This window comes from Nerophis lumbriciformis, linkage group LG13 (assembly GCF_033978685.3).
Source record: "Nerophis lumbriciformis linkage group LG13, RoL_Nlum_v2.1, whole genome shotgun sequence".
Classification (NCBI taxonomy): domain Eukaryota; kingdom Metazoa; phylum Chordata; class Actinopteri; order Syngnathiformes; family Syngnathidae; genus Nerophis; species Nerophis lumbriciformis.
The window spans coordinates 4,058,959-4,073,305 of NC_084560.2; the positions used below are offsets into that span (position 1 = coordinate 4,058,959).

Below are 14,347 nucleotides of genomic sequence, written 5' to 3' on the forward strand. Positions count from 1 at the left end.
AAGAATGTCCCATTCTTTTCAATGGGAACTTCCTGGAAATCTGGGAATTTCGGGAAAAGAGGATTTTTTTATGAAAATGCTAAAAAAAATAAAAAATAACTTGAATGTTCTGAATGAGTTGAAATGGTTGGTGTTGGAATTTTTCAAATTGGTTAAGAAATGTTGAAGTAGTAACATTTTTTATTGAGAAATGGTATTACAGAATTCCTGGAATTTCGGGGAAACCAGGAATTTTCCCAGTTAAAAAAACCAACTTGTTTTTTGTCCTAATTAAGAGGAATGTTTTGACAGTGGAGCGGTTGAAATGGGTTAAAACATGTGAAAGGAGTCATCGCACTGAAAAAGGTTGGAAATAAAGTTAGAAAGAACCCAGGAATTCCTGGAAATGTGTTGAATGTGGAAAATGGTTGTTTGTGTTGAAGGTGGAATGCTTTGAATGGGTTGAAGAATGTGGGAATTGTGGAAGTTCGAAAAATGGATGATTCATTTTGAATGGTAAAAATGTCCCTAAAAACGGAAATTTCTAGGAAATCCTGGAATTGTTTTTTTTTTTATATTTGTTGAAGTAGAGCACACAATTCCTGAACAGGCTGAATATTTTGAAGTAGGAACGGTTTGAATCGCATGAAAAATGCTTGGAGTTGTGGAACTTTAAAGAATGTCCCATTCTTTTCAATGGGAACTTCCTGGAAATGTGTGAATTTCGGGAAAAGAGGAATTTTTTGTGAAAATGCTAAAAAAAAAAAAAAAAATTAACTTGAATGTTCTGAATGAGTTGACATGGTTGGTGTTGGAATTTTTCAAATTGGTTAAGAAATGTTGAAGTAGTAACATTTTTAATTGAGAAATGGTATTACGGAATTCCTGGAATTTCGGGAAAACCGGGAATTTTTCCAGTTAAAAAAAACAACTTGTTTTTTGTCCTAATTAAGAGGAATGTTTTGACAGTGGAGCGGTTGCAATGGGTTAAAACATTTGAAAGGAGTCATCGCACTGCAAAAGTTTGGAAATAAAGTTAGAAAGAACCCAGGAATTCCTGGAAATGTATTGAATGTGGAAATAGTTGTTTGTGTTGAAGGTGGAATGCTTTGAATGGGTTGAAGAATGTGGGAATTGTGGAAGTTAGAAAAATGGATGATTCATTTTGAATGGGAAAAATGTCCCTAAAAACGGGAATTTCTAGGAAATACTGGAAATGTGTTTTTATAATTGTTGAAGTAGAGCACACAATTCCTGAACAGGCTGAATATTTTGAAGTTGGAACTGTTTGAATCGCATGAAAAATGCTTGGAGTTGTGGAACTTTGAAGAATGTCCCATTATTTTCAATGGGAACTTCCTGGAAATTTGGGAATTTCGGGAAAAGAGGAATTTTTTATTGAAATGCTAAAAAAAAATAATAACTTGAATGTTCTGAATGAGTTGAAATGGTTGGTGTTGGAATTTTTCAAATTGGTTAAGAAATGTTGAAGTAGTAACATTTTTAATTGAGATATGGTATTACGGAATTCCTGGAATTTCGGGGAAACCGGGAATTTTTCCAGTTAAAAACAACAACTTGTTTTTTGTCCTAATTAAGAGGAATGCTTTGACAGTGGAGCGGTTGCAATGGGTTAAAACATGTGAAAGGAGTCATCGCACTGAAAAAGGTTGGAAATAAAGTTAGAAAGAACCCAGGAATTCCTGGAAATGTGTTGAATGTGGAAAATGGTTGTTTGTGTTGAAGGTGGAATGGTTTGAATGGGTTGAAGAATGTGGGAATTGTGGAAGTTGGAAACAGAGCCACTTGTAACAGCCAATCATGTATCCATTTAAATTCATTATTCATTATATAATTGACTGTCGATTTTACAGTCAAAACTTAAAATGTACAACATTTGACTGTAAAATAGTGTTTTATTTGTATTTTTTTTAATAACATTTTACAGTAAATAGAAAAACAGTATGAATGAATTAATGTTTGGTATATGAATGAATGAATGAATGTTTGGTGTATGAATAAGAATTGTTTGGTGAATGAATGAATGAATGAATGAATGTTTGGTGTACAGATATGGATGGATGCTTGGTTTATGAATATGAATGAATGTTTGGTTTATGAAGGAATGAATGTTTGGTGTATGAATAGAAATGCATGTTTGGTGTATGAATGAATGTTTGGTGTATGAATGAATGAATGAATGTTTGGTGTATGAATACGAATGAATGTTTGGTTTATGAATATGAATGCATGTTTGGTGTATGAATTAATGCATTTTTGGTGTATGAATATGAATGAATGTTTGGTGTATGAATGAATGAATGAATGATTGGTGTATGAATGAATGAATGTTTGGTGTATGAATATGAATGAATGTTTGGTGTATGAATGAATGAATGTTTTGTGTATGAATAAGAATTCGTTTGGTGTATGAATGAATGAATGAATGAATGTTTGATGTACAAATATGGATGGATGCTTGGTTTATGAACATGAATGAATGTTTGGTTTATGAAGGAATGAATGTTTGGTGTATGAATATGAATGAATGTTTGGTGTATGAATGAATGTTTGGTGTATGAATGTTTGGTGTATGAATACGAATGAATGTTTGGTTTATGAATATGAATGCATGTTTTGTGTATGAATGAATGAATGTTTGGTGTATGAATGAATTAATGTTTGGTTTATGAATGAATGAATGTTTGGTGTATGAATACGAATTGATGTTTGGTGTAGGAATGAATTAATGTTTTGTGTATGAATAAGAATTAATGTTTGGTGTATGAATGAATGAATGAATGAATGTTTGGTGTACGAATATGGATTGATGCTTGGTTTGTCAATATGAATGAATGTTTGGTTTATGAAGGAATGAATGTTTGGTGTATGAATATGAGTGAATGTTTGGTGTATGAATGAATGTTTGGTGTATGAATACGAATGAATGTTTGGTTTATAAATATGAATGAATGTTTGGTGTATGAATGAATGAATGTTTGGTGTATGAATATGAACGAATGTTTGGTGTATGAATGAATTAATGTTTGGTGTATGTATGAATGAATGTTTTGTGTATGAATAAGAATTCATGTTTGGTGTATGAATGAATGAATGAATGAATGAATGTTTGATGTACAAATATGGATGGATGCTTGGTTTATGAACATGAATGAATGTTTGGTTTATGAAGGAATGAATGTTTGGTTTATGAATATGAATGAATGTTTGGTGTATGAATGAATGTTTGGTGTATGAATGAATGAATGTTTGGTGTATGAATACGAATGAATGTTTGGTTTATGAATATGAATGCATGTTTTGTGTATGAATGAATGAATCTTTGGTGTATGAATGAATTAATGTTTGGTTTATGAATGAATGAATGTTTGGTGTATGAATATGAATTGATGTTTGGTGTATGAATGAATGAATGTTTTGTGTATGAATAAGAATTAATGTTTGGTGTATGAATGAATGAATGTTTGGTGTACGAATATGGATGGATGCTTGGTTTGTCAATATGAATGAATGTTTGGTTTATGAAGGAATGAATGTTTGGTGTATGAATATGAGTGAATGTTTGGTGTATGAATACGAATGAATGTTTGGTTTATAAATATGAATGAATGTTTGGTGTATGAATGAATGAATGTTTGGTGTATGAATATGAACGAATGTTTGGTGTATGAATGAATTAATGTTTGGTGTATGTATGAATGAATGAATGTTTTGTGTATGAATAAGAATTCATGTTTGGTGTATGAATGAATGAATGAATGAATGAATGTTTGATGTACAAATATGGATGGATGCTTGGTTTATGAACATGAATGAATGTTTGGTTTATGAAGGAATGAATGTTTGGTTTATGAATATGAATGAATGTTTGGTGTATGAATGAATGTTTGGTGTATGAATGAATGAATGTTTGGTGTATGAATACGAATGAATGTTTGGTTTATGAATATGAATGCATGTTTTGTGTATGAATGAATGAATCTTTGGTGTATGAATGAATTAATGTTTGGTGTATGAATATGAATTGATGTTTGGTGTATGAATGAATGAATGTTTTGTGTATGAATAAGAATTAATGTTTGGTGTATGAATGAATGAATGAATGTTTGATGTACAAATATGGATGGATGCTTGGTTTATGTATATGAATGATGTTTGGTTTATGAAGGAATTAATGTTTGGTGTATGAATATGAATGAATGTTTGGTGTGTGAATGAATGAATGTTTGGTGTATGAATACGAATGAATGTTTGGTTTATGAATATGAATGAAAGTTTGGTGTATGAATGGATGACTTTTTGGTGTATGAATATGAATGAATGTTTGGTGTGTGTATGAATGAATGCATTTTTGGTGTGTGAATGAATGAATGTTTGGTGTATGAATGAATGAATGTTTGGTGTATGAATATGAATTGATGTTTGGTGTATGAATGAATGAATGTTTTGTGTATGAATAAGAATTAATGTTTGGTGTATGAATGAATGAATGAATGTTTGATATACAAATATGGATGGATGCTTGGTTTATGTATATGAATGATGTTTGGTTTATGAAGGAATTAATGTTTGGTGTATGAATATGAATGAATGTTTGGTGTGTGAATGAATGAATGTTTGGTGTATGAATACGAATGAATGTTTGGTTTATGAATATGAATGAAAGTTTGGTGTATGAATGAATGAATTTTTGGTGTATGAATATGAATGAATGTTTGGTGTGTGTATGAATGAATGAATGTTTGGTGTGTGAATGAATGAATGTTTGGTGTATGAATGAATGAATGTTTGGTGTATGAATATGAATTGATGTTTGGTGTATGAATGAATGAATGTTTGGTGTGTGAATGAATGAATGTTTGGTGTATGAATGAATGATTGTTTGGTGTATGAATATGAATTGATGTTTGGTGTATGAATGAATGAATATTTTGTGTATGAATAAGAATTAATGTTTGGTGTATGAATGAATGAATGAATGTTTGATGTACAAATATGGATGGATGCTTGGTTTATGTATATGAATGATGTTTGGTTTATGAAGGAATTAATGTTTGGTGTATGAATATAAATGAATGTTTGGTGTGTGAATGAATGAATGTTTGGTGTATGAATACAAATGAATGTTTGGTTTATGAATATGAATGAAAGTTTGGTGTATGAATGAATGAATTTTTGGTGTATGAATATGAATGAATGTTTGGTGTGTGTATGAATGAATGAATGTTTGGTGTGTGAATGAATGAATGTTTGGTGTATGAATGAATGAATGTTTGGTGTATGAATATGAATTGATGTTTGGTGTATGAATGAATGAATGTTTTGTGTATGAATAAGAATGAATGTTTGGTGTATGAATGAATGAATGTTTGGTGTACGAATATGGATGGATGCTTGGTTTGTGAATATAAATTAATGTTTGGTTTATGAAGGAATGAATGTTTGGTGTATGAATATGAGTGAATGTTTGGTGTATGAATGAATGTTTGGTTTATGAATGAATGAATGTTTGTTGTATGAATACGAATGAATGTTTGGTTTATGAATATGAATGCATGTTTTATGTATGAATGAATGAATGTTTGGTGTATGAATGAATTAATGTTTGGTGTATGAATGAATTAATGTTTGGTGTATGAATATGAATTGATGTTTGGTGTATGAATGAATGAATGTTTTGTGTATGAATAAGAATTAATGTTTGGTGTATGAATGAATGAATGAATTTTTGATGTACAAATATGGATGGATGCTTGGTTTATGTATATGAATGATGTTTGGTTTATGAAGGAATTAATGTTTGGTGTATGAATATGAATGAATGTTTGGTGTATGAATGAATGAATGTTTGGTGTATGAATACGAATTAATGTTTGGTTTATGAATATGAATGAAAGTTTGGTGTATGAATGAATGAATTTTTGGTGTATGAATATGAATGAATGTTTGGTGTGTGTATGAATGAATGAATTTTTGGTGTGTGAATGAATGAATGTTTGGTGTATGAATGAATGAATGTTTGGTGTATGAATATGAATTGATGTTTGGTGTATGAATGAATGAATGTTTTGTGTATGAATAAGAATTAATTTTTGGTGTATGAATGAATGCTTGATGTACAAATATGGATGGATGCTTGGTTTATGTATATGAATGATGTTTGGTTTATGAAGGAATTAATGTTTGGTGTATGAATATGAATGAATGTTTGGTGTGTGAATGAATGAATGTTTGGTGTATGCATACGAATGAATGTTTGGTTTATGAATATGAATGAAAGTTTGGTGTATGAATGAATGAATTTTTGGTGTATGAATATGAATGAATGTTTGGTGTGTGTATGAATGAATGAATTTTTGGTGTGTGAATGAATGAATGTTTGGTGTATGAATGAATGAATGTTTGGTGTATGAATATGAATTGATGTTTGGTGTATGAATGAATGAATATTTTGTGTATGAATGAGAATTAATGTTTGGTGTATGAATGAATGAATGAATGTTTGATGTACAAATATGGATGGATGCTTGGTTTATGAACATGAATGATGTTTGGTTTATGAAGGAATGAATGTTTGGTGTATGAATATGAATGAATGTTTGGTGTGTGAATGAATGAATGTTTGGTGTATGAATACAAATGAATGTTTGGTTTATGAATATGAATGACAGTTTGGTGTATGAATGAATTAATTTTTGGTATATGAATGAATGTTTGGTGTGTGTATGAATGAATGAATGTTTGGTGTGTGAATGAATGAATGTTTGGTGTATGAATGAATGAATGTTTGGTGTATGAATATGAATTGATGTTTGGTGTATGAATGAATGAATGTTTTGTGTATGAATAAGAATTAATGTTTGGTGTATGAATGAATGAATGTTTGGTGTACGAATATGGATGGATGCTTGGTTTGTGAATATAAATGAATGTTTGGTTTATGAAGGAATGAATGTTTGGTGTATGAATATGTGTGAATGTTTGGTGTATGAATGAATGTTTGGTTTATGAATGAATGAATGTTTGGTGTATGAATACGAATGAATGTTTGGTTTATGAATACGAATGAATGTTTGGTGTATGAATGAATGAATGTTTGGCGTATGAATATGAACAAATGTTTGGTGTATGAATGAATGAATGTTTTGTGTATGAATGAATTAATGTTTTGTGTATGAATAAGAATTAATGTTTGGTGTATGAATGAATGAATGTTTGATGTACAAATATGGATGGATGCTTGGTTTATGAACATGAATGAATGTTTGGTTTATGAAGGAATGAATGTTTGGTGTATGAATATGAATGAATGTTTGGTGTATGAATGAATGAATGAATGTTTGGTGTATGAATATGAATGAATGTTTGGTTTATGAATATGAATGCATGTTTTGTGTATGATAAATAATAAATGATACATGGGTTGTACTTGTATAGCGCTTTTCTACCTTCAAGGTACTCAAAGCGCTTTGACACTACTTCCACATTTACCCATTCACACACACATTCACATTCACACATTCACACACTGATGGAGGGAGCTGCCATGCAAGGAATGAATGAATGTTTGGTGTATGAATGAATTAATGTTTGGTTTATGAATGAATGAATGTTTGGTGTATGAATATGAATTGATGTTTGGTGTATGAATGAATGAATGTTTTGTGTATGAATAAGAATTAATGTTTGGTGTATGAATGAATGAATGAATGTTTGGTGTACGTATATGGATGGATGCTTGGTTTGTCAATATGAATGAATGTTTGGTTTATGAAGGAATTAATGTTTGGTGTATGAATATGAGTGAATGTTTGGTGTATGAATGAATGTTTGGTGTATGAATACGAATGAATGTTTGGTTTATAAATATGAATGAATGTTTGGTGTATGAATGAATGAATGTTTGGTGTATGAATGAATGAATGTTTGGTGTATGAATATGAATTAATGCTTGGTGTATGAATGAATGAATGTCTGATGTATGAATAAGAATTCATGTTTGGTGTATGAATGAATGAATGAATGTTTGGTGTACGAATATGGATGGATGCTTGGTTTATGAATATGAATGAATGTTTGGTTTATGAAGGAATGAATGTTTGGTGTATGAATGAATGTTTGGTCTTTGAATGAATGAATGTTTGGTGTATGAATAGGAATGAATGTTTGGTGTATGAATATAAATGAATGTTTGGTGTATGAATATGAATGAATGTTTGGTGTATGAATGAATTAATGTTTTGTGTATGAATAAGCATTAATGTTTGGTGTATGAATGAATGTTTGTTGTACAAATATGGATGGATGCTTGGTTTATGAACATGAATGAATGTTTGGTTTATGAAGGAATGCATGTTTGGTGTATGAATATGAATGAATGTTTGGTGTATGAATGAATGTTTGGTGTATGAATGAATGAATGTTTGGTGTATGAATACGAATTAATGTTTGGTTTATGAATATGAATGAATGTTTGGTGTATGAATGAATTAATGTTTGGTTTATGAATGAATGAATGTTTGGTGTATGAATATGAATTGATGTTTGGTGTATGAATGAATGAATGTTTTTGTATGAATAAGAATTAATGTTTGGTGTATGAATGAATGAATGTTTGGTGTACGAATATGGATGGATGCTTGGTTTGTCAATATGAATGAATGTTTGGTTTATGAAGGAATGAATGTTTGGTGTATGAATATGAGTGAATGTTTGGTGTATGAATGAATGTTTGGTGTATGAATACGAATGAATGTTTGGTTTATGAATATGAATGAATGTTTGGTGTATGAATGAATGAATGTTTGGTGTATGAATGAATGAATGTTTGGTGTATGAATATGAATTAATGCTTGGTGTATGAATGAATGAATGTCTGATGTATGAATAAGAATTCATGTTTGGTGTATGAATGAATGAATGAATGAATGAATGTTTGGTGTATGAATATGGATGGATGCTTGGCTTATGAATATGAATGAATGTTTGGTTTATGAAGGAATGAATGTTTGGTGTATGAATATGAATGAATGTTTGGTGTATGAATACGAATGAATGTTTGGTTTATGAATATGAATGAATGTTTGGTTTATGAAGGAATGAATGTTTGGTGTATGAATATGAATGAATGTTTGGTGTATGAATGAATGAGTGTTTGCTGTATGAATGGATGAATGTTTGGTGTATTTGGGGGTTTAGAACATTCCTAGCACCAAAACACTGATACTTCTTTCTGCTCCTTTTTCATTCATGGTGGGAGTTTGGTCAAATGGAGAAATAATAATTGATTTTTAATGGGCTGGTAATGGACTGGTAATGGACTGGTGATGGACTGGTGATGGACTAGTAATGGACTGGTAATGGACTGGTGATGGACTGGTGATGGACTAGTAATGGACTGGTAATGGACTGGTAATGGACTGGTGATGGACTGGTGATGGACTAGTAATGGACTGGTAATGGACTGGTAACGTGGTTAAAGATTCCCACCCCAGTTCCTTCAAGCAGCGTGTGGAAATGTTTGTTATATGGGTATTTAAATGAAGAAATTCACCTTTCCGCTGACGTGATTTTTGGAGTGCGATGTTCCGAGGAAAAAGGTGTGTCTTCCAAACGTTTGCTTGTCACATGCGGGGCAAACACAAAGTGACGACGTTACAACCAAACTCTGATAGTGAAGTCCAGATTAGCTGAGTAGTGATGGAGTGTCAGGCTGACATTCCCCTGTTTACCTTGAGCTCTGCGGGCCCTCACGTTGGAATGTAGGTGGCCACACCCACGGCTTCATGTCTGCACAGGGAGCTGCTTACCTCTCCGCCGGGGGGGAGTTTACACCTGGCGAGGCCCGCCAAGCAGGATTTGGGCGGGGGAGACACGTTTGTGGTAGTTTGAAAGTGGACCCTCGGAGGCTCTGCTTGTAGCCTTCAGTAGCAGAGAGGACACACCATGGATCTTATGTCAGCACACTGAGGTAAGAAACGGTGTGGCAGCACTTTGCCTTAGCGCCCAGAGGAGGGAACATGTTTGTTTTGACTGTCGGGTGAACCGTGGCGTGTTGCAGCGTGCGCCTCGTTCACGGAACTTTAGTCCAGTTCAGCAGCTGCTAACAAACACGCTCGCCATGTTCTACATACTGACGTTGTTTCTGTTAGGGTTGTCCTCCATACCAATCTTTCTATTTCCAGACTTTTCTAAACCAAGGGGACCACCAAAAATGTCTTTATTGGAACAAAAAAATCTTGAAACATGTTTATTATTGTCATTTAGTCCTTAAATAAACTGGACAACTTGTCTTTTAGTAGTAAGTAAACAAACAAAGACTCCTAATTAGTCGTATGCAGTAACATATTGTGTCATTTATACACCTATTATTTTCTACACATTATGAGGGACAAACTGTAAAAAATGTTTTATTAATCCACTTCTTCATTTACTGTTAATATCTGCTTATTTTCTGTTTTAACATGTTCTATCTACACTTCTGTTCAAATGTAATAATCACTTATTCTTCTCTTCTTTGATACTTTACATTAGTTTTGGATGATACCACACATTTAGGTGTCGATCCGATACCAAGTAGTTGCAGGATCATACAATAAAATATAATACCTAATAAACCAATAATAATATTGTTAAAAAATACTGATATAAAGGGTAGGTGTCACGCTGTTTTCTGTTTTAACATGTTCTATCTACACTTCTGTTCAAATGTAATAATCACTTATTCTTCTCTTCTTTGATACTTTAGTTTTAGATGATACCACACATTTAGGTATCGATGCGATACCAAGTAGTTACAGGATCATACATTGGTCATATTCAAAGTCCTCATGTGTCCAGGGACGTATTTACCGACTTTATAAACATAATAAAATGTTTAAAAAAAGATTTTGTGACGATAAAAATTATCGATGTAATCATAGTAGTATTGACTAGATACGCTCTTGTACTTGGTATCATTACAGTGGATGTCAGGTGTAGATCCACCCATGGTATTTGTTCATATTGTGACGCCGGTGAGCTATTGTATCCTCCTACGGTGTGTAGTGAAGCATGTTTAGTTATTCCTCATCCTCCAGTGATAATGCTACTTGTAAGAAACTTACTTTATTTGTCGCCATGGAGACCAGGATTAGTGATTTAGAAGTAGCTAAAACACTGTGGATGGATGTTAGCCGCTTGCTAGCTAGCCATGTCTTAAAGCAGCTCTTCCTGAGGGTGTTTCAGTGTTATAACTTCACCTTTATCTTTACTTTTTACACTAAAATGCGTCCGTTCTCCCTTTTCTGTCTACACACTGTGTCTGCTTGTAAGTACTCTGTGTGTGTGCGCTGCCCAACATGCTCTTCTGCACGTAAAACCAGCAATCTCATGCGTGAAACTGCTATCCAAACATTGAAGTGTAGCTCCTCTCCTCTAAAATGCAAGTGCTCCTAAAGCAGGAGTACAAATTCTGTATTCTTACAAAATCTGGTGATACACCAACAGGTATTTTTTTTTAATTTTCTTTAAAAACGTGTTTATATCCTTTTAGTGTTCAATAAGCATACTGTTTAAAAACATTTCATTAAAGCAAATTAATTGTCCAGTCATGGATGACGAAAAATTTATCTTTCTGCAATTAATCACGATTCATTTTGAATGAACGATGAACAATATATAAACTATAAAACTATAAAAAAAAAAGTCAGTAAATGAATGTATATATTTGTAAACGCTCTGAAGTGGGAAAGGGGGAGGATTAAATAAGTTTAGCTTCTTCCTACTCCTTTTCGGACATGGCGTAAAGTGAAATGATATGAAATGGTGTGATGTGTTATGCTGTAAGTGTGTTCATGTTCCAAAGAAAGAAAGAACAATGCGATTAATCACGATGAAATGTTTTAATCGCTTGACAGCCATAAAAAAAATATACAACATCATATTCTCTAGTGCTGGCATACCATATCTGAGGTATTGTGCAGAAGTAAGGACAAAAGTTCACTTATTCACTTGACATGTTAGAAAAAAAGATTTAGAATAATAAATGAGTGAGCCATACAGTGATGACAAAAAGTGTAGCTCCTCTCCACTAAATGCAAGTGCTCCGAAAGCATGTTTATGTTTATGAGCTGTTCTCTAAACGTAGTACTAATTAACCATGATCTAACATTCTTCAAATGTTACGCTGGGTTAGCGTGTGTGTAACTGCTATCGAAACATGAAAGTGTAGCTCCTCTCCACTAAATGCAAGTGCTCCTAAAGCATGTTGTATTGTAAGTTTATGAGCTGTTCTCTAAACCCTAGTACTAAGTAACCATGATCTAACATTCTTCAAATGTTACGCGTTCGCTGGGTTAGCGCGGACACAAGCGGATCAGTGTGTGAAACTGCTGTCTAAACCTGTAAGTGTAGCTCCTCTCCACTAAATGCTAGTGCTCCTAAAGCATGTTGTATTATAAGTTTATGAGCTGTTCTCTAAACGTAGTGCTAACTAACCATGATCTAACATTCTTCAAATGTTTCGCTGGGTTAGCGCGGACACAAGCGGATCAGTGTGTGAAACTGCTGTCGAAACATGAAAGTATAGCTCCTCTCCACTAAATGCAAGTGCTCCTAAAGCATGTTGTATTGTAAGTTTATGAGCTGTTCTCTAAACCCTAGTACTAAGTAACCATGATCTAACATTCTTCAAATGTTACGCGTTCGCTGGGTTAGCGCGGACACAAGCGGATCAGTGTGTGAAACTGCTGTCGAAACATGGAAGTGTAGCTCCTCTCCACTAAATGCAAGTGCTCCTAAAGCATGTTGCATTGTACGTTTATGAGCTGTTCTCTAAACGTGGTACTAACTAACCATGATCTAACATTCTTCAAATGTTACGCTGGGTTAGCGCGGACACAAGCGGATCAGTGTGTGAAACTGCTGTCGAAACATGGAAGTGTAGCTCCTCTCCACTAAATGCAAGTGCTCCTAAAGCATGTTTTATTGTAAGTTTATGAGCTGTTCTCTAAACATGGTACTAAGTAACCATGATCTAGCATTTTTCACATGGTACGTGTTCGCCGGGTTAGCGCGGACACAAGCAGATCAGTGTGTGAAACTGCTGTCTAAACATGGAAGTGTAGCTCCTCTCCACTAAATGCTAGTGCTCCTAAAGCATGTTGTATTGTACGTTTATGAGCTGTTCTCTAAACGTAGTGCTAACTAACCATGATCTAACATTCTTCAAATGTTTCGCTGGGTTAGCGCGGACACAAGCGGATCAGTGTGTGAAACTGCTGTCTAAACATGGAAGTGTAGCTCCTCTCCACTAAATGCCAGTGCTCCTAAAGCATGTTGTATCGTAAGTTTATGAGCTGTTCTCTAAACATGGTACTAAGTAACCATGATCTAGCATTTTTCACATGGTACGTGTTCGCCGGGTTAGCGCGGACACAAGCGGATCAGTGTGTGAAACTGCTGTCTAAACATGGAAGTGTAGCACCTCTCCACTAAATGGAGAGGAGCTACTGTAAGTTTATGAGCTGTTCTCTAAACGTAGTACTAACTAACCATGGTCTAACATTCTTCAAATGTTTCGCTGGGTTAGCGCGGACACAAGCGGATCAGTGTGTGAAACTGCTGTCTAAACATGGAAGTGTAGCCCCTCTCTAAAATGCAAGTGCTCCTAAAGCATGTTGTATTGTAAGTTTATGAGCTGTTCTCTAAACGTAGTACTAACTAACCATGATCTAAAAATCTTCAAATGTTACGCTGGGTTAGCGCGGACACAAGCAGATCAGTGTGTGAAACTGCTATCGAAACATGGAAGTGTAGCTCCTCTCTAAAATGCAAGTGCTCCTAAAACAAGTTTTTGAGCTGTTCTCTAAACGTAGTACTAACTAACCATGATCTAACATTCTTCAAATGTTACGTGTTCGCTGGGTTAGCGTGGACACAAGCGGATCAGTGTGTGAAACTGCTTTCTAAACATGGAAGTGTATCTCCTCTCCACTTAATGCAAGTGCTCCTAAAGCATGTTGTATTATAAGTTTATGAGCTGTTCTCTAAACGTAGTGCTAACTAACCATGATCTAACATTCTTCAAATGTTTCGCTGGGTTAGCGCGGACACAAGCGGATCAGTGTGTGAAACTGCTGTCGAAACATGGAAGTGTAGCTCCTCTCCACTAAATGCAAGTGCTCCTAAAGCATGTTGCATTGTACGTTTATGAGCTGTTCTCTAAACATGGTACTAACTAACCATGATCTAACATTCTTCAAATGTTTCGCTGGGTTAGCGTGGACAAAAGCGGATCAGTGTGTGAAACTGCTATCTAAACATGGAAGTGTGGCTCCTCTCCTCTAAAATGCAAGTGCTCCTTAAG

General features: G+C 33.9%; 1 protein-coding gene across 4 annotated transcripts in view; it reads left to right on the top strand.

The window, feature by feature from the left end:
* LOC133613889 (cordon-bleu protein-like 1) overlaps positions 1-14,347 on the top strand; it is a 182,162-nt gene that overhangs the window by 42,836 nt on the left and 124,979 nt on the right. The window contains exon 1 of one of the 4 annotated variants that reach the window (XM_061971773.2): positions 9,827-9,970. The exons of the other annotated variants lie outside the window; for them this stretch is intronic. The gene's annotated coding sequence lies outside the window, so the exon portion shown is untranslated. Of the gene's footprint in view, positions 1-9,826; positions 9,971-14,347 lie in introns of those variants that run through there. 4 annotated transcript variants of the gene reach the window in all.